This window comes from Chiloscyllium plagiosum, unplaced genomic scaffold, assembly GCF_037043375.1.
Source record: "Chiloscyllium plagiosum isolate Xiang-an unplaced genomic scaffold, Cpla_swu_hap1 HiC_scaffold_20, whole genome shotgun sequence".
In the NCBI taxonomy this organism is placed as follows: Eukaryota; Metazoa; Chordata; class Chondrichthyes; order Orectolobiformes; family Hemiscylliidae; genus Chiloscyllium; species Chiloscyllium plagiosum.
In genome coordinates, this window is record NW_028270158.1 from 53,714,148 (window position 1) to 53,732,911 (window position 18,764).

The 18,764-nt window shown below is 40.7% G+C and overlaps 1 protein-coding gene across 2 annotated transcripts in view; it reads left to right on the forward strand.

The window, feature by feature from the left end:
• Positions 1-13,866: 13,866 nt before the first annotated feature.
• The window catches only part of LOC122560530 (actin-related protein 2/3 complex subunit 1A-B), a 52,934-nt gene continuing 48,036 nt past the window's right edge, over positions 13,867-18,764 (forward strand). The window contains exon 1 of one of the 2 annotated variants that reach the window (XM_043711243.2): positions 13,867-14,001. The gene's annotated coding sequence lies outside the window, so the exon portion shown is untranslated. The remainder of the gene's footprint in view (positions 14,002-18,764) is intronic. The other variant, XM_043711244.2, reaches the window with a different exon arrangement.

Sequence of the window (18,764 nt, forward strand, 5' to 3'; positions counted from 1 at the left end):
CAGATGGTAAAATATAAAGAGTCTGCATGATTTTTTAAAAAAAGTTATTCGTATGATTTAACCATTATTGATTGTTTAAAAAAACACATCTGGTTTACTAATGTCCCTCAAGGAAGAAAATCTGCCATCCTTACTTTGTCTGGCTTGCATGTAACTCCAGACCCACACATTGCAGTTGACTCTTAACCGCCCTTGAGGGATGGGTATAAATGCTGGCTTAGCCAGAGATGCTCACTTCCCATAAAATATGTTTTTTTAAATGACGAGGTTAATGGCACTCTGTTATTTATGTCTAAAAATGTATGACAATTTCAGATGAAGATAGATAGGTGTGAACACAACATATATTTAAATAACATGATTTATATAAGAAAATGTCAAAGAAGTGATATATTACAATGTATGACACTGAAGCATATAAGAAAATCTTGGATTAGATGACTAAAACTTTGGGGAAATATCAGACTATTAGTAGGAGAAAGGATGGAACTGACTGATAGAGAACTGAGTTTGGAGATGAAATCAAAAGCAATGGTTTCTGACATCCAATAGTTAATTGGAGAATATTTCTAATCATCCATTACTGCATGTTGGATAAACAATTAGATAATAACAGAGAAGAAGTCAAGAGAGATGGTGATGAGGTAAAGCTGGATGTTTTCAGGATATGTGTAAATCAGATGATATCACAAAAGAGCACCATGTAGATGAGAAACATGAGTAGGCAAAAGAAAGATCCACGGTGGATACCAGAGATAATGTTGTGAAAGTAAGGAAAGAAGCTATAACAAATGGCTTTCTCTGGCAATGAATGGTTAGGTAAGACCATAAGAAACAGGAATAGGTATAGGCTATTCAGCTCCTTAAGCCTGCTCCATCATTCAATAAGATCATGGCTGATTCAACATCCATCTCCTGCCCTTTCCCTGAGGTTTTCAATTCCCCTACTAATCAAAAAAGTATCTCAGAAAGGAATCAGGTATGAACAGCCCCATCCAACTCAACAACAATGGAAAGGCATTGAAGAAGGATGGTGCGGTCAACTACATCAAAGGTTGCAGAGTTTGAGGAGGAATGGTCACCTTTGTTATAGTAACATAGGATGTGATAATGATCGTGATAATATACATACTATCATTTTTAACTTTGCTCATCTGTTTTTAATAAATTACACATTCATGGTTTCCAAAAGGGAAAACACTATTGAAAATGGCTGCAGTAGTTACTTGGCCACACACTGAGCCACGTTTTATGAAACTATCAATAAACAAGAACCAGTGTGAATTGAAATTAACATTTTTATCAAATTAGTCTGAAGCCTGTCAACCAGACCTGAATTCCCTATTTTACTTACGCCTTTATGACAAGTTCATGTTAGCATTTTGAAAAGAAAAAACACAAAATAAGCAATTCAGACATTGGAATGCACAAACTAGCTACATTTCAGGAAACTGCTTTTGTCAGAGCTGGTGAAATGGATTTGTTACTAGAATGAACTGGAGAAATATCTAGCTCTCAGCCTTTCAAAAGACAAGGCACCTATAATGAAGATATAAACTGGCAGAAAACATTTAAACACCAAGAACTGAAAGGTACCTGCAATATTTGCAATTGACCCAGGACATTCCCATCAAACTATGATCTCAGGTTAAACCCTGACACATAAAGAACACTGAAAGGACTTTAAACTGATTTTTAAACCTATTTTTTTACAAGACACTAACCTTTTTAACATTGTACCTGCGACTGTGTGCATTTAATGTCATGCTTCATTATTTTCCCTGGGTTAGCAAGTAATACATTTGTTCTTCCTTTAAGTTAAGAAAACCTTGTATTTATTTGTTTCTGGTATAGTCACATTTTAATTGGAGTGAAGTGTGGTGGCTTGTTGAAAAGAACATAGTGTCTCATTCTTTCGGGTTGTGACATATTTTAAATATTAAAAACATCAATATGAAATTAAAATTGTTGTTATTTTTACTTTGTTGTCATTCTTTCTCTCTTAATCCAACATTTCTTTCTCTCAATTGTTTAATTTTCTATGCCTGATTTAACATTAAATTCCCTTTAATTCACCAAATATCTTGGTCCTATTGCCATTTATTTCCCAAGTCTTAAATTTCATTGATTCTGTCATTGACATGTTTTTGTCTCCAGGCCTTTATCAGCTTACTCTTCCATCAACTTTGTAAGCAAAGTAGTTTTGCGATGTACAGTATAAGCACAAGTCTAACTAATGGCATGGAGCAGAAAATGCTGGAAAGACTCAGCCAGGCAGCAGAACGCTGATGAAAGATCACTGTCCTGAAATGTTTACTCTGTTTCTTTTTCTGCAGCTGGTGGTTGACCTGCTAGTATTCCCAGCAGGTTGTGTAATTGTCAGATTTCCAGCTTCAGTAGAATTTGACTTCAACCTGACTAATGGCATATTCCATTCGATGTCTTGCCACAGTGAAATATGGCTGAATAACTTATTGTATTGAAGTTATATTTTTCTTTTGTTATACTGAATTTCTAAGTAGCATAAAATTTATATTAATATTAGTATCTATAATGAGAGATTTTATATCTCTGACCTTGTTGCAGTTTTTATTTTCAAACAATACTTAATCCATCATCCGTGTCACAAAGCTAGCTGGGCTCCTTTGTAGCTTTACATCTGACAAAAAGTAAACTTGCTCTAGAGATACAACAGTAAATATGTTATTTGGCACTCTTGTGAGCTGCGATTCTCCACAAACCAGAATTTGCTCAAATGCAAATGGTCACTTGACCAATCAGAAAGTATTCAGAAGTTATTTGGAATACAAACATTTCCCAGGTTAGCTCAGTAAGATGATGCAAACTTTCAGTAAAGGAGGTCCTTCTTGTTTGTAAACAGAATGATAATTTTTAATTTTTCTAACGCATTAATTATAAACTCCATTCTGCTATTATGCAATCCAATAATTTGGAAAGCCATGGTGAGAAACAGAAGAGTTCTATTAACACTAAAGCAGAAAATTGACATCTGTAGATGCTTTTAAAAGGGAAAGAATGAGAACGTTTTGACAAAAGAATATAATGTTAGCTTGTAGATGATATACAATATCAGGAATCAAAAAAAAAATTAAATAAGATGTTTTAATTGTTCCAAATCGAATAAAGATATTGAAGGACACCGTACATATGTGTCTATATTGGAGTAGTGGACGCTATTCTGTGTGAATGGATTTCATTGAAAAGTACAGAGGGTCTCCCTAATTCCAGCCCCATGCTCATAAAAGAGGCAAAATAAATCATGAGGAAATGAAATTGACTGAACTAAGTGCATTAAAAGGTTAGATGCATCTGGTGAACAAAAATCAGTTCAGCATGAATTCACAGGAAAATGCTGTGAATTTTTTAACATTAATTTCTGAACATACTCTGTTTATAATGCAGACAAAACTAGCTTATGTTGCAGATGGTTGCTTAATTCAACACTGGCAGGTACAAGTGAATCTGGTTCTACTGGTTTTAAATTGAATAAAGAGAGAGGTCCAGTTCTCATTTGTGCAAATGGTGCAGCTCGCATAAAGTACAACTTTTGGTGGCTGGAACATTTAAGTTTCCCAAGTTACTTAAAGTTTTTGCACAATTACTATAACTAAACATATACAGAGTAATGCCATGAATGGTTAAGTACATTTTTTAAAAATCACTTCATCGTGTTTTTGCGGCACAGGGAAAGAACATTTTTTTAAAAACGGGGAACCGCAGAGAATGTGAAGATAGTCTATTGCTAGACAATAGTTAAGCTCACAGTTATGAATCCGAATTAGTAAGTGGTAATATTTTTACTAGTCCTCTGTCTGCCAGTATATACAGTATTAAGTCAAACTATGTAAACAACTGATAAGGGTGTCATCCAATACATGAAATGTTACTCCAAAATTTCACCAGAACATTAATCAATCAAGAAGGCACTTGGAAAACCTTCAATCTATTAATAGCATAAAGCAACCACCTGATGAAGGAGCGGCACTCTGAAAGCTAGTGCTTCCAAATAAACCTGTGGGATTATAATCTTGGTGTTGTGTGATTTTTAACTTATCACATAAAAGCTGATGGTGATGGGGGCTATGGCGAGTTGTCAGGCAGAATTGGATGAAAAGTCCAGCAAGGCTGACCTCAACGTTGGAAGCATGTTGCACCATCATTTATGTTTTTCACCATCAGTATAGCAATGTTTCTCACTAGGTAGCATTAAGCTCCTCATTAAGGGTGATTGTCATTTTAAATGCCTTGTTGACAGCATTACTTGCTTCATTAATATTCTGACTAATGTGAAACACAGATATAATGCTTCCCATGCCTCAACCCGGCTGTGGAGCACGAGAATATAGGGCTGCTGAAGATGTGATTCTGTTGCTTGGAATGGTCTGGAAAGGCTTTCCAGTGTAGTTGGACAGAGTATGCTGCATAACCCTAATAAGCTGTGCTCTGTATAAATGGCACAGACATTCAGGCATTTCATTGGATGATGAGGATCCAGGGTAATGAAAGCAGTCTTCTGAGGAGGACAAAGACATTGGGGAGGAGGAACCTGCCCTTGTACATAACAGAGCTCAAGTGTGTTGGACACTATAAGCCAAACCGACCCTCTTTGAGTCACATTCTAGTCAATGAGAGCTGGGTGCAGCAGACAATTGTGTGGACTAAAACATATTTGGTGCTCATAATACAGGACAGACTCCTTCAAAATATTTTAAGGAGGTAGTCCAGACCCTAACTTTTTCTTATTTTAAAGGCAGATGCGTAGTGGCTTTAAGCAAAGTAGAATTTATTTAAACACTACAGTTGAAACCATGAACAAAAGAAAACAGAATCTAGAATAATTTAAGTACTGGAAAACTTAACTGACCTGACACAGCAATTTACCTAAGGAGCTGTTTCAATTCCTGTAAAATCCCATAAACACACCCCTTAGCAAAAGGTAAATTCAAACACAGTTTCTTAGAGGCAAGACAGATTTCAGAGAGAAAACTTAGCCAGGGATCATCTGCTGAAGCATAGAATCTTTTGCACTGCAACAGCTTCTGCTACAGTTAAACCAGCAGCTTCTCATTGTTACAACTCAACCAAACAAGAAAAAACCTGAACTGGGAGAACTGGCTACTCTCCTGCCATTGTTAAACTGGGGTCTTTCGAGACATTTTGGCACCTTTGCATTTACAACTTCTCTTAAAAAAACACGGACAAAATAACCTTATTAAAGTGACAGCATTGTCACACACTGAAATCCAGTTTGCGCTGTTGGGGTGAATGCCAGTCTCTCCTGATTTTTGTTTGTGTTTGCTTGTGCTTTCTGTAAAACAAAAGCTCATGTCTGGATGTGTCCAACTGCTTCTGAGTATATATTATTCCCATACTGGACAATGACAAGCTGCAACAGGGTAGCATGGACTGAGAGATGTTTTGACAGGATAAAGCAATGGACAGTTGGAAGTGTGTGGCATGGTTAAATTGCAACTGAGGTGAGCAAATGAGGTTTCAGGTGCAAGGAAGTATCAGCCAGTCATGCGAGCTCACATGACTGTCTGATACTCCCTTGCAGCAGCAGTATGACTTTGCAGCTGCTGTACCATGACATTGCCAGTGAATGGTAACACTGGATTGGTAACGTTTGTAGAGGTGAAAAATAGTCTCTCAATGATGGTGCAACTGCAAGGGGTACCAGTCTTTTGGCATAACATATATATAAATACTTGCTGAGTGGCGAGTTGGTTCTGGGAACAACCATGATAGGATTGGGGCTGGAATTAGACATGAGTGACACCATAGGAACACTGTAGGTAGTTAATGCGGCGAGCGTTACAAGATATGGTAAGAGAATGTGCTAAGTCTCACAGTGAAATAAACCTTCTAAAAACTTAACGCAACTCATACTTAGCTGAACAAATTTAAGATTTAGCTGCAATTTTCAACATGGCCTTGCTTTGAAATCAGTGAAAAATTCAGCATTGAGGAGAGCTTGAAAACAATGGTTTCCCAGTGCTAGATTTGCGAAAGGCTCTTCTGATAAAGAAATTTGTTGGATTTTAAATATGACTTAGAACAAATACATTATCTGAAATTATGCAAATGGTTATTTGTATTCTTTTTACACAACCAATCAGCAAATATCACAAAAGTGAAGGAGAGTGGGTTAAAACCATCAAGGATGCTGAAATGACACATATTGTTTAGAGATACGAAAATAACTGAGTGTTTTGTGAATACTCAAAAACCAAAAGAGACTGAAAAGTACTCTGAAGAAGATTTCATTGAAGAGGAGAAAATAACTTAGCTAGTGCTACTTCAGCTTTTGATACATTGATTACATTTGGTGAAAGGCAGACATATCCTGCATAAAATATGTAATTGCACATTCTGCACTGTACTTTTACATGGAAAAAAGGCAGAAAGCAAATTGGCAAGCTGATGTTAGGGATTTATACAATAAAGCATCCAAGGACTTGTACTCGGGCCCTTTTCCGATGCCATCTCATCTTATGGACAGTTGTAGGAGACGCTGAAGATTAATTTTGCTTGGATACCTATAAACAGTATTTTTTAATACTTTACATTTTAAAATACTGTTGAAGATTAGAAGTAAAATGAACACTGTTCTTTACTCCTGCATGTTATTTAATATTCTATGCTTTGAAAGTTTACGCACAAGTATTGCACTGTATTCCTTCTATAAATGTAACTCTGTTAGCATTTTAATTAATCAGAACCACCCATTCCACTTGCATGCTAGATAATGAAGATTTTACTGTACAGAAGAATAAGGTAACAAATGCCAGAAGGATGGATTACCTAAAGAATATCAAATGACCAGGAGGGAATTAGAAGCATTTATGTTGTTTCATACACAAAACCAACAAGCAAAACAACCTACCTTAACTGTCATTTTTTTTCCCACACTATTTTTAATTTTGTGAAATAATTTTCTTCTTTCTTTTTATTTGTTAGCATTTTCCAGAAGAGGTAATTTGTTTTTTGGTTCATAAAGGAATGGTGATATTGAATCTGAAACTAACAAATGTACTTGCAATTTTCTGAAAGTGAGCAGAATGGGTTATACTTAGTATTCATTGTTGTGCTCTAAAGTGATCTCTCCACCCTTCAGGCTCTCTGCCTGTATTCCTGATGAAGGGCTTTTGCCCGAAAAGTCGATTTTACTGCTCATCGGATGCTGCCTGAACTGCTGTGCTTTTCCAGCACCACTCTAATCTAGACTCTGAAGTGATTCAGTAAATCAATTTAATAAAATAAATCTTTGTATAAAACTTTGTTTAGTCTGCATTTAGAAGGTTTGGTCCAATTTTTCCCCTCCCAGTTATTCCCCTTCCCCAGTGGTATAGAGTCACTGAAATAATTACTTTATTGATAATTACTTTAAAAGGCTTTTATGTATAACAACAGATTTAGAGAGCTGAGGAAATATACTCTTGAAAAAAGGAGGGTTATAGGAGATTTGGTGTAATTAGATTGAGGTGTTATGAATAAATTGTATGAATTAGCTTGATTGGGCAGAATCAAGAGATAAGTAAATTATTTGAGTGTTCGATTTACCCATCTGCAGAAATACTTGCAGTTATATTGTTCCTTTCATGATCAACAGACATTTCAAGCACTTTTCATTCAATGAAGGACTTCCAAAGTATAGACACCATTGTAACTTGGGAAACATGGCTGCCAGTTTCTGGTCATAAACAGCAAAAAAAAGGACAGATAAAGTTGATGTTGATTCTGAACAATGTACTGAGGATAATGCCCTGCTCTTCTTTGAAGTAGGGCAATTAATTTTTTTAAGTCCAATGAGGCAGAAGATAGTGGTTAGAAAAAGTGAGTGGATGAGAGAAAACAATATGGTAAGTGTATTCCAGTCAAGATAGTCTTCTTGAGCAAAAACAGAAATTGCTGAAAAAAGTCAACAGATCTGGCAGCATCTGTGGAGAGAAAGCAGAGTTAATGTTTCGGATCCGGTGACCATTCTTCAGAACTAGAGCTGGTGAGTTTTCCCAACAATATCTTTTTTTTTCTGATTTCCAGCATCCATAATTCTTTGCCATTTTGTATAGTCTTCTGAAACTTGTTCAAGTAATTCTGGGATCAGAGAGGGATTTAGCAGAGATTTTTCTAAGTTTGATTCTTAGGGTGACCGACAGTCTGACAAGCCTTGTCTTGAATGCTCTCCTTCCATACCTATCACCATGTTTATACCAGCTGAAAGGTCCCGAACTGTTGGAAGGGGTTTATGGGCTCTTACAACCTATACAAGAACTGTATTTGTACACATTAAAGTTGAATCTTTGGTCATTGCCGGGATGGAAATTTAGGCAGATAGGGCCCAAAAATACTAATTTTGTGAATGCTATGCCCATTAAGCTCCTGAAGTTGCTTTGAGATGCCTGGACCAATTGGTGGCATTTTGAATATGCTCCTACTGGGGTTTCTCTCATGGAGTCATAAGAATTACAACACAGAAACAGATCCTTCAATCCAACTCATCCATGCCTACCAGATATCCTAAATTAATCTAGACCCATTTGCCAGCATTTGGCTCATATCTCTCTAAACCTTTCCTAGTCATATACCCATACAGATGCCTTTTAAATGACATAATTGCACCCACCACTTCCTGCCCTGGAAGCTCATTCCATACATGCACCACTCTCTGCATGAAAAAAGTTGCCCCTTAGGTCCCTTTTAAAACTTTCACCTCTCACCTTAAATCTATGCCCTCTAGTTTTGGACTCCCCTACCCTCGGAAAAAGACCTTGGCTATTCACCTTATCATGCCCCTCATGATCTTAAAATCCTCTATAAGTTCACCCCTCAGCCTCCGATCCTCCAGGAAAAATAGCACCGGTCTATTCAGCCTCTCCCTATAGCTCAAACCCTCCAAACCCGGCAACATTCTTGTGAATTCTTTCCGAACTCTTTCAAGTTTCACAGCATCTTTCCTATAGCTGGGAGACCAGGATTGAATGCAGTATTCCAAATATGTTGGAAGGATTGTCAAATGAGGCCTTACGGGTAGAAGCAAATGATACAAGTGGGGTAAACATGTTGTTGAGTGTGGAAGAGAGGCCCCTAAACAGTCAAAGAAAGATACAGAATCAAATATGCAATCAAATTTTGGAGAAGTGTGAGAATAATAAGGCAATAATAGGAGAGGATTTTAATAACCCAAATATTAACTGGGATAGTTTTAGGGCTGAATCTATTTTTTTTGGCTGATTTGGAATGGTATGTTGCACTCTTCATAATGTGGCCCTCCAGAGCACAGTAAACCTTGAGGGCAATAGGATCCTGGAAATAAGTGAGAGAATGGAGAGGAACAGGAGATGGAACAGAAGTAGCAAGTGGAGGCAGAATGGGAAGAGGTAGATCTCCCGGTTTCATAAAAAGGTGGCCAGGCATGGGCAGGATGCAAATGTATCTCTAGAAGCCATGTATGTGATGGATCGTTTGATTAAGGGACTTTGAAAGAAGTCCCTCTCCCGCAGGACGATAGGCAAGGGACCCGGAGTCACTCTCAAGCTACTGTATTAACATATCCATTTAAGTTAAGGGTCCCTGAATTATGAATGATGTACAGGTATCCAGACAGTTTGCCCTCTTCTTGATCTATTCATCACCTCATTTCACTTTATTTGCCATGTTGCCAATAAAAGAAGTCTCAGGTATGTACCTTGAAGTTTATAAAATGATGAGAGAAATAGTGCACAGAGATGGTAAGACAACACCCAGTGTTGCAATCAGTACTTTGTCATGCAATGGTTTTCACACTTGGCCAATCCTTGTCAAAGTTCTCTTGTAACCTCAGAAGAGGTGACAACAGTTGGTCTATGACTGAGATGCATATATGGGAATGATCATCGTCATAGAGGTGTCCCGATGGAGATCTGTGGAGGCTGCTTCAACTGCATTATTTCATGGGTCAACTATTTGACTAGGCCCTTCCGCTGTTTGAAGAACCAAAAAGGCCAGAGATAGTTAAGACACTTGTAAAGGGTAGCACTTTCATTCTCCTCCATGCCACTGATTACAATTTATCATGCATCCTACTCAATGATGTAGTATATGACTCCCAAGGAGATTAGCCATTTCATGTATGGAGGAGCATAGTCCTGAGCCATAGTGGTGCACATAAGCTGCATGAACTCCTTTATTCCAGCATATGTTCCTACACCATCTCAAGAAATTCTCATATGTGGGAGCACATCTCATGGTTCAATTACAAGCCGAATCTCCTCTCCAGTGACATACAAGGCTCTGAATCTCTACTAGTTTAATCATGGTGTCTGCCGTCCCTCCTTGCAAGGGAATTCCTAACAGCTGCCACTGACACTTTCTGCACTATCTAAACATGTGCCAAGACCCATCAAGATGAGAGTATCTGTGCCAGTGAACAGTCTGGTTTTCAGGTGCTTCCTCAGTTTCATGAATTCCCACTTAAGGTGTGCAGGGAGTGGGAGAGAGTCATCGAGTGGACAGTTACATCTGTTAAAGACAAGAAGAGTCATAAGAACAAGAAAAGTCATAAGAACCAGCCTAGGAGAGCAAAAGACACTGCAGTACTGAGGTTTCACCATACACCTTCTGCCTGCCATATTTCTGAGCAGGGTAGTTCCATCTAGGGCTTCCACTTTCATCACCATCTGCATCATTTGTTTCCATGTTGCCAGGCCCAACTTCATTCATATCTTGAATCCTGCTATTTTCTTAAAGTTATCCTTTGGTGGGAGGGAAATCACTGCCCATCACTGCCACTGTCTTGAAAGATGACCTTTCCCTCTCTCACAGCATCAAACATCACCTACAAGTTGTTTTCTGACAATTAAGGGACTGCTCTGTCTCAAGTGCCAGCTATTCAGTGACATCTTCGCACATTTCACTTTAAATTTCACAAAAACACTTTTGTTGGGCTCCTCAAAATTTAAACATCAGCTACAGCAATGGCTGCAGCACAGATTTAAATTTAGCTTCTACTTCGCTACCACTTCTGCTCCCACCCTGTGTCCTCTAATGAACTGTCAAAACTTACTCCAATCCTGTTAAAGAGCAAACTCCATGAGAATTATGACTTTAATTAACTTCATCTGGAAGGCAGAACCAAAACTACTAGTTTCTATTTCTCAGCCCCCTTTTGAATTTTCACATTTGAAGATGACTCAGAATCCAGAGAAAAAGTTCCAATTTTCCATTTGCCAACAGTTTTCATGCTTATATCCTTTCATTCCGATGTGACAATTCTTTAGTTTTCTCTCTCAGGAAATGCAAATAAATGGCAGCCAATGTCTCAGTAATGTGGAGGTGCTGGTGTTAGACTGGGATGGACAAAGTCAGAAGTCACACGACACAAGATTATAGTCCAACAGGTTTATTTGAAATCAAAAGCTTTCAGAGCTTAGCCCGTTTGTCACTTCACCTGACAAAGGGGTTATGCTCCAAAAGCTTGTGATTTCAAATAAACCTGTTGGACTGTAACCTTGTGTCGTGTGACTTTGACAATGTGTCAGTGAAGAATGAAAGAGGAGACAGTGAGGTCTGCAAATGCTGGAGATCAGATTGAGAGTGTGTTGCTGGAAAAGCACAGCAGGTCAGGCAGCATCGAGAGCAGGAAAATCGACATTTTGGGCCGGAGCCCTTCATCACAAATGTGAAAGAGAAGAGGCAATCTATGATGAAAATGTGTGACAGCACCAACCTACAGTTTTGATGCAGTAAGAAATATTCATCCACAGAGGCTATGCGAAAAAGAGGAATGTTTAGTTTAGTTTAGGGAGACTACTTTGCTCTCCCATCCCACTTTGCCACCATAAGCCCAAGAGGAAGAGCCATGATTGGAGGAAGATATCAAACATAATATATTCTGCCAAGTAAGGTCAGCCTTCATCGTCTATGGAAGTTCCCGTGTACATAGAGTCATAGAGATTTACAGCATGGAAACAGACTCTTCAGTCCAACTTGTTCGTGCAAACCAGTTATCCCAACCCAATCTAGTCCCACCTGCCAGCACCCGGCCCCTATCCCTCTGACCCTTCCTATTTATATACCCATCCAAATGCCTCTTAAATGTTGCAATTGTACCAGCCTCCACCATTTCTTCTGGCAGCCCATTCCACACATGCACAACCCTCTATGTGAAAAAGTTGTCCCTTAGGTCTCTTTTATATCTTTACCCTCTCACCCTAAACCTCTAGTTCTGGACTCCCCCAACTCAGAGAAAAGACCTTGTCTATTTATCCTATCCGTTGTCCCTCATGATTTTATAAACCTCTATAAGGTCACCCCTCACCCTCCAACGCTCCAGGGAAAACAGCCCTAGCTTATTCAAATCCTCCAACTCTGGCAACATCCTCGTAGGTCTTTTCTGAACCCTTTCGAGTTTCACAACATCCTCCCGATAGGAAGGAGACCAGAACTGTACGCAATATTCCAACAGTGGCCTAACCAATGCCCTGTACAGCTGCAACATGACCTCCCAACTCCTGTAATCAGTGCTCTGACCAATAAAGGAAAGCATGCTAAACGCCTTCTTCACTATCCTATTTATCTGCGACTCCACTTTCAAGGAACTATACCTGCACTCCAAGGTCTCTTTGTTCAGCCAACACTCCCTAGGACCTTACCATTAAGGATATAAGTCCTGCTAAGATTTGCTTTCCCAACATCTCGCATTTATCTAAATTAAACTCCATCTGCCACTCCTCAATGCATTGGCCCATCTGATCAAGAACCCATTGTAATCCGAGAGAACCTTCTTCGCTGTCCACTACACTTCCAATTTTGGCGTCATCTGCAAACTTACTAACTATACCTCTTAAGCTCACATTCAAAACATTTATATAAATGACGAATAGTAGTGGATCCAGCATCTATCCTTATGGCACTACATTGGTTACAGGCCTCCAATCTGAAAAGACAACTCTCCACCACCACCCTGTTTTCTACCTTTGAGCCAGTTCTGTATCGAAATGACTAGTTCTCCCTGTATTCCATGAGATCTAACCTTATTAACCAGTCTCACATGGGGAACCTTGTTGAATGCCTTATACTGAAGTCCATATAGATCACGTCAACCGTTTTGCCCTCGTCAATCTTATTTGTTACATCTTCAAAAAACTCAAATTTGTGAGATGATTTCCCCCGCACAAAGCTGTGTTGACTATCCCGATTCAGCCCTTGCCTTTCCAAACACATGTACATTCTGTCCCTCAGGATTCCCTCCAACAACTTGCCCACCACCGACATCAGGCCCACTGGTCTATAATTCCCTGGCTTGTCCTTACCACTATTCTGAACAACTGACCTTCCATACACACTCCCTCAGAAAATATAGATGAAAGAGAAACAATGCCTTAAGATTTTATGTCACCACGTTGAATTGTGCAAACATCGAAACGTATTAAAATTTTAAAACTCAGAAACAAATTAGCGTCACTTACAAGGTGTCCAGGTTGGAAGCCAACCGTGGTATTTGGGTTGGCATTTATCTGCCCACCTCTCATCCATAGCTGTGCCCATACCAGAGTGATGCTGGAAAAAGGAGTGTGGGAAATACACTGGGGGCCTCAGGGGCATGCGGTCATCATTGGCACAGGTGACAAGATTATTTAATTCATCAACATTTCTTTGCTTCAGATACTCGTTGTATCTGACAAAAAGGACTTTGATTCTGAGTAAAGGTTAATGGACAAGCGACTGTGGCTTGTTCTGTAAGTAGACGAGACCGGACAGGTGACCCGCGCGGGAGAAGACCACAACAACCGTTTGCAGGCGCGCCGCCGAGCTCAGCGGGCGCCCGTGTACGCGCACGCAGGACCGTGGGGATGCGTGCGCGCGGCCAGAGCCCGCGTTGGTGCGTGCTCGCGGCTGCCGCTCCCGGATCCCGACAGTCCCGTCTCCGCCTGGTGACCGAATTCGTGTCGACTGCCCAGAGTCCGCGAATTCAAACCCGACACCGACAGCCCGCGCCAGGTAACGGCTGGGAAAGGGACACCGGGCCGGGGATCCGACAGCAAGGAAGCCGGGCCTCAACTGGGTGAAGACGCCGCTGAGGCCTAGGCCGGGAACAAGCCGGCAAACCGACAGAGCCGGCGGAAGGGGGGAGGGAGAGAGGGAAGGGGCGGGGTGAACGGTCGGCGGGCCTCGGTCTGTCGGTCACACACCGTGGGAAGCCCGGCTGGAGAATGACCGCCGACACTCAGGAAGCTGCTCCGTGACCTACTGACCTGCCCCCTTTTCCCTGCCACGACCTGCCCCCGTAACCAAGGGTCAGGCCCGGTGTGGGAGAGCACCAGGGGGTGAGCTGTGTCTTGGAGCTCGGGCTGGCAGCATAACCGGGGGAATACCACAAAAGTGAACCCGCCCCAGTAACCTGGACAGTTCAATACTCACAGTTACTACACCGCCAGATGGTCAGAGATACACATTTGTCACTGGAGTTCATCAAAGTGGGTTTACCATGCCAGCCCAAGCTGAAGCTGGAGTGTTTAGCAATTCTGTAGTATATTGGAGTAGTGCAAGTGTTAAAACAAACGGGTGGGAGGGGTGGGGGGAGAGAGTAATCGCTTTCTGTTGATTTTCATTTCTTTCCCCCTTAAAACAATAACTACTTCGGGGTGGGCCAAAGATAATTTGTGGGTGTTAGAGTTTTAACTTGAAAGTAGAGAAAGTATAAAATTTTAGGAGTTTCAAGCATCTTACCTGACAAATCCTGTTTTTGTACACCTGACACAAGATTTAATCAGATTGTTGATGGTCCTCAGAGCTAACATATTTTGTGAGCTAGGAGGTGGTTCTGTAGTATTTTCTTTTGACTGGCCAGAACAAGTTCACTTTGAGAAGCAATTTGTATGAAATCTTTTAATCATTTGTAACTCACGATCTCTATGTGAGGTTTTGCCACAAGGGGCACAACAAGCACGTGAATGTTGTAAGCAACTATATGCTTACAGATTTAGACTTTGTCAAGAAAGAGAACATTGAACCTCGGTGCAAGAGTGAAACAATTCTGCGTTATCCAGTCCTTGTGACATTAACTTGATGAATTTAGATTATTTTGTTAGAAACATGTAAGCTTAAATGGCCATATTTTTGTGGGGTTTTTAATGTCAAATGCAAAATACTGAGAGATGCAAGTAATAATCTAAGTGATATTTGGATGTCAACATAAGAGGAATGCTTAGTAAGTTTGCAGATGACACCAAAAAATGAAGATGTAGCGAACAGTGAAGAAAGTTACCTCTGAGTACTACAGGATCTTGGGCCAGTGGGCTGAGGGGTAGCAGATGGAGTTCAATTTAGAAAAACATAAGGTGCTGCATTTGGAAAGGCAAATCAAGGCAGGATTTGTACAGTTAATGGTCAGGTCCTGGGAATGTTGCTGAACAGAGAAACCTTGGAGTGCAGGTTCATAGTTCCTTGAAAGTGGAGTCTCATAGTTAGGATATTGAAGAAAGCATTTGGTATGCTTGACTTTATTAGAGCATTGAATATAGGAATTGGGAAGTCATGTTGTGGCAGTAAGGGACACTGGTTAGGCCACTACGTTGTTTGGTTAGGAATACTGTGGGTAATTCTGGGTTTCCTGCTATAGGAAGGATGTTGTGAAACTTGAAAGAGATCAGAAAAGATTTACAAGGATGTTGCTCAAGTTGGAGTGTTTGAGCTATAGGGAGAGGCTGAATAGACTATTTTGCTTGGAGTGTCAGAGGCTGAGGGGTGACCCTATAGAGGATGAGAGGGATATGGGCCAATTGGGACTAAATTAATTTAGGATATCAAGTTGGCATGGACAAGTTGGTCCAAAGGATCTGTTTCCGTGCTGTATATCTGTATGACTAATGCTGGCCGCTTGCATGGACCTAAATGTGGTATAGTTTAGATACTAGGAAGAGCTTATACTTTCATAGTACCTTTCACAACCTTTGGATAGTGTGGTACTTCACAGCCACTTAATTGTATTGAGACACAGGAAGTGTACTGTAGGCAAGCAAGGCAGCTAATTTGTGGACGTTAGTGTAGAAAGAGCTACTCAGCCCATTTTATCTGCACTGACTCTTTGAATAAGCGTCACTATGGACTGTCAATTTTGTGGAGTTTCTTCAGACTCTTGCACATTATTTATATTCAAGTAATCATCTATTATTTTCTTGTCTCAGTTGAACCTGCTTCCACCACTTCTAGGCATCTGTTCCATATTCTGCGATAAAAAAGATTTTCTTGCATCACATTTGCTTCTTTTGCAAATCATTTGAAATCTGTGGCCTCTACAGTTATTATGTTTATAAGAACAAGCAGTTTCTTACTATCTGCTCTATCAAGCACTTCATAATTTTGAAAATCTTTGTCAGGTCTCCTCTTAGCCTTCTTCTCTGAGGGAAACTGTACCAACCTCTTCAATCTAACCACCTAACTGATAATCCTCATCTCTGGAACCATTTTTGTAAATCACTTCAGTCTCTCAGATGTATTCAAATCCTTCCTATAGTATGGGCGGCACGGTGGCGCAGTAGTTAGCACTGCTGCCTCACAGCGCCAGAGACCCGGGTTCAATTCCCGCCTCAGTCTGTGTGGAGTTTGCACATTCTCCCCGTGTCTGTGTGGGTTTCCTCCCACAGTCCAAAGAAAATGTGCAGGTTAGGTGAATTGGCCAGGTTAAATTGCCCGTAGTGTTAGGTGAAGGGGTAAATGTAGGGGGATGGGTCTGGGTGGGTTGCTCTTCAGACGGTCGGTATGGACTTGTTGGGTCGAAGAGCCTGTTTCCATACTGTAAGTAATCTAATCTAATCTCTGTTTCCCAGATCTGTACACAATACTCCAGTTGAGGTCTAATAAGTATGTTGTATAATTTCCACATCATCGTCTTGATCTTGTACACTGTAACCCTTTAATAAAGCTAAGGACACTGTATGCTCTATTTATTGCTCTCTTCCACTGTGCTGCCACCTTCTTGGTTTGTACACAGATACCTCTACTCCTAAAATCCATTTGGAAAAACATTGTCTTTCTTCCTCCCAAAGTACATCACCTCAGATATTTGCATTGAATCACATCTGCCACCTATCCATCTATTCCATCAATTTATTCATGTCATTTTGAAGTCTATTCTCTCCTCTTCACAGCTAACAATTCTTCCAGGTTTTGTGCTATCTGCAAACTTCGAAACTGTCACCTGCATGCCAAGCTCTAGATCATCAATGTATATCAGGTCAAGCAAAGATTCCAAAATCGATCCCCAAGGAACTCCACTACAAGCCTTCCTCCTGTTTGAAAAATATCCATTAACCTTATTCTGTTTTATAGCCATGTTGCTAGCGATCCTTCCTCACAGGTCTGTTGGGTGTCACTATTAAATATCTTCTGGAAGTCCATGCACACTCCAACACCATTACCCTCCGCCAGCCTTTCTGTCACCTCTTCAAAAAGTTGTTTCCATGAGATTGGGGGAGTGGTGAAGAAGGATTCATTCCAATCGTGCCCTGCCTAAAGGCAGATCCTTGACTCATTGGTGTTGCTTGGTGAGCCAATTTTCTTTTTTGGCTGTTTCTGTCAGTAGTGGTTTACCATTGGATTCCACTCTCAAGGATACATTGCATTAGGTCATAAGTCAACTTCAGCTGTAATGAAAATTGAACTTGCACCGTATTCTGAACAACACGCTGGCCATCTATTCTGGAATCAACTGACCCCAATAATAAATAGCAGCTAGATAAATTGCCTGTTTTAATAGTGTTGGTCAAGGGATGCATGTTGGCTAAGGCACTGAAAGACTTTTGTTCTTTGAGGCCTTGGATTTGTGTCTTGCCTGAACGATGACAGAATTATGCAACACTTTTTCTCATCAATTGTGTTCAGCTCCCTGGCTTGAATCTGTAACATAGAATCATAGAAATATACAGCATGGAAACAGACCCTTCGGTCCAACTCGTCCATGACGACCAGACATCCCAACCTAATCTAGTTTCACTTGCAAGCACCCGGCCCATATCTCTCCAAACCCTTCCTATTCATATATCTATCCAGATGCCTTTTAAATGCTGCAATTGGACCAGCCTCCACCACTTCTGCTGACAGCTCATTCCATACACGTACCACCATCTGTGAAAAGGTTGATTTTTTTATTAGATTAGATTACAGTGTGGAAACAGGCCCTTTGACCCAACAAGTCCACACCGACCCGCCGAAGCGAAACCCATCCATACCCCTACATTTGCCCCTTACCTAACACTACGGGCAATTTAGTATGGCCAATACACCTGACCCTGCACATCTTTGGACTGTGGGAGGAAACCGGAGCACCCGGAGGAAACCCACGCAGACACGGGGAGAACGTGCAAACTCCACACAGTCAGTCGCCTGAGGCGGGAATTGAACCCGGGTCTCTGGCGCTGTGAGGCAGCAGTGCTAACCACTGTGCCACCGTGCCGCCCACTAAGGTTGCCTGAGGTTGCTTTTATATCTTTCCCTTCTCACTATAAATCTATGCCCCAGACTTCTGGATTCCCTGACCCCAGGGAAAAGACTTTGTCTGTTTACCCTGTCCATGCCCCTCATGATTTTATAAACCTCTATAAGGTCACCCCTCAGCCTCAGACTGCCCAAGGAAAACAGCCCCAGCCTATTCAACCTCTTCCTACAGCTCAAATCCTCCTGGCTACAACTTTGTAAATCTTTTCTGAACCCTTTCACGTTTCACAATATCCTTCCAATAGGAAGGAGACTAGGACTGTGACGTA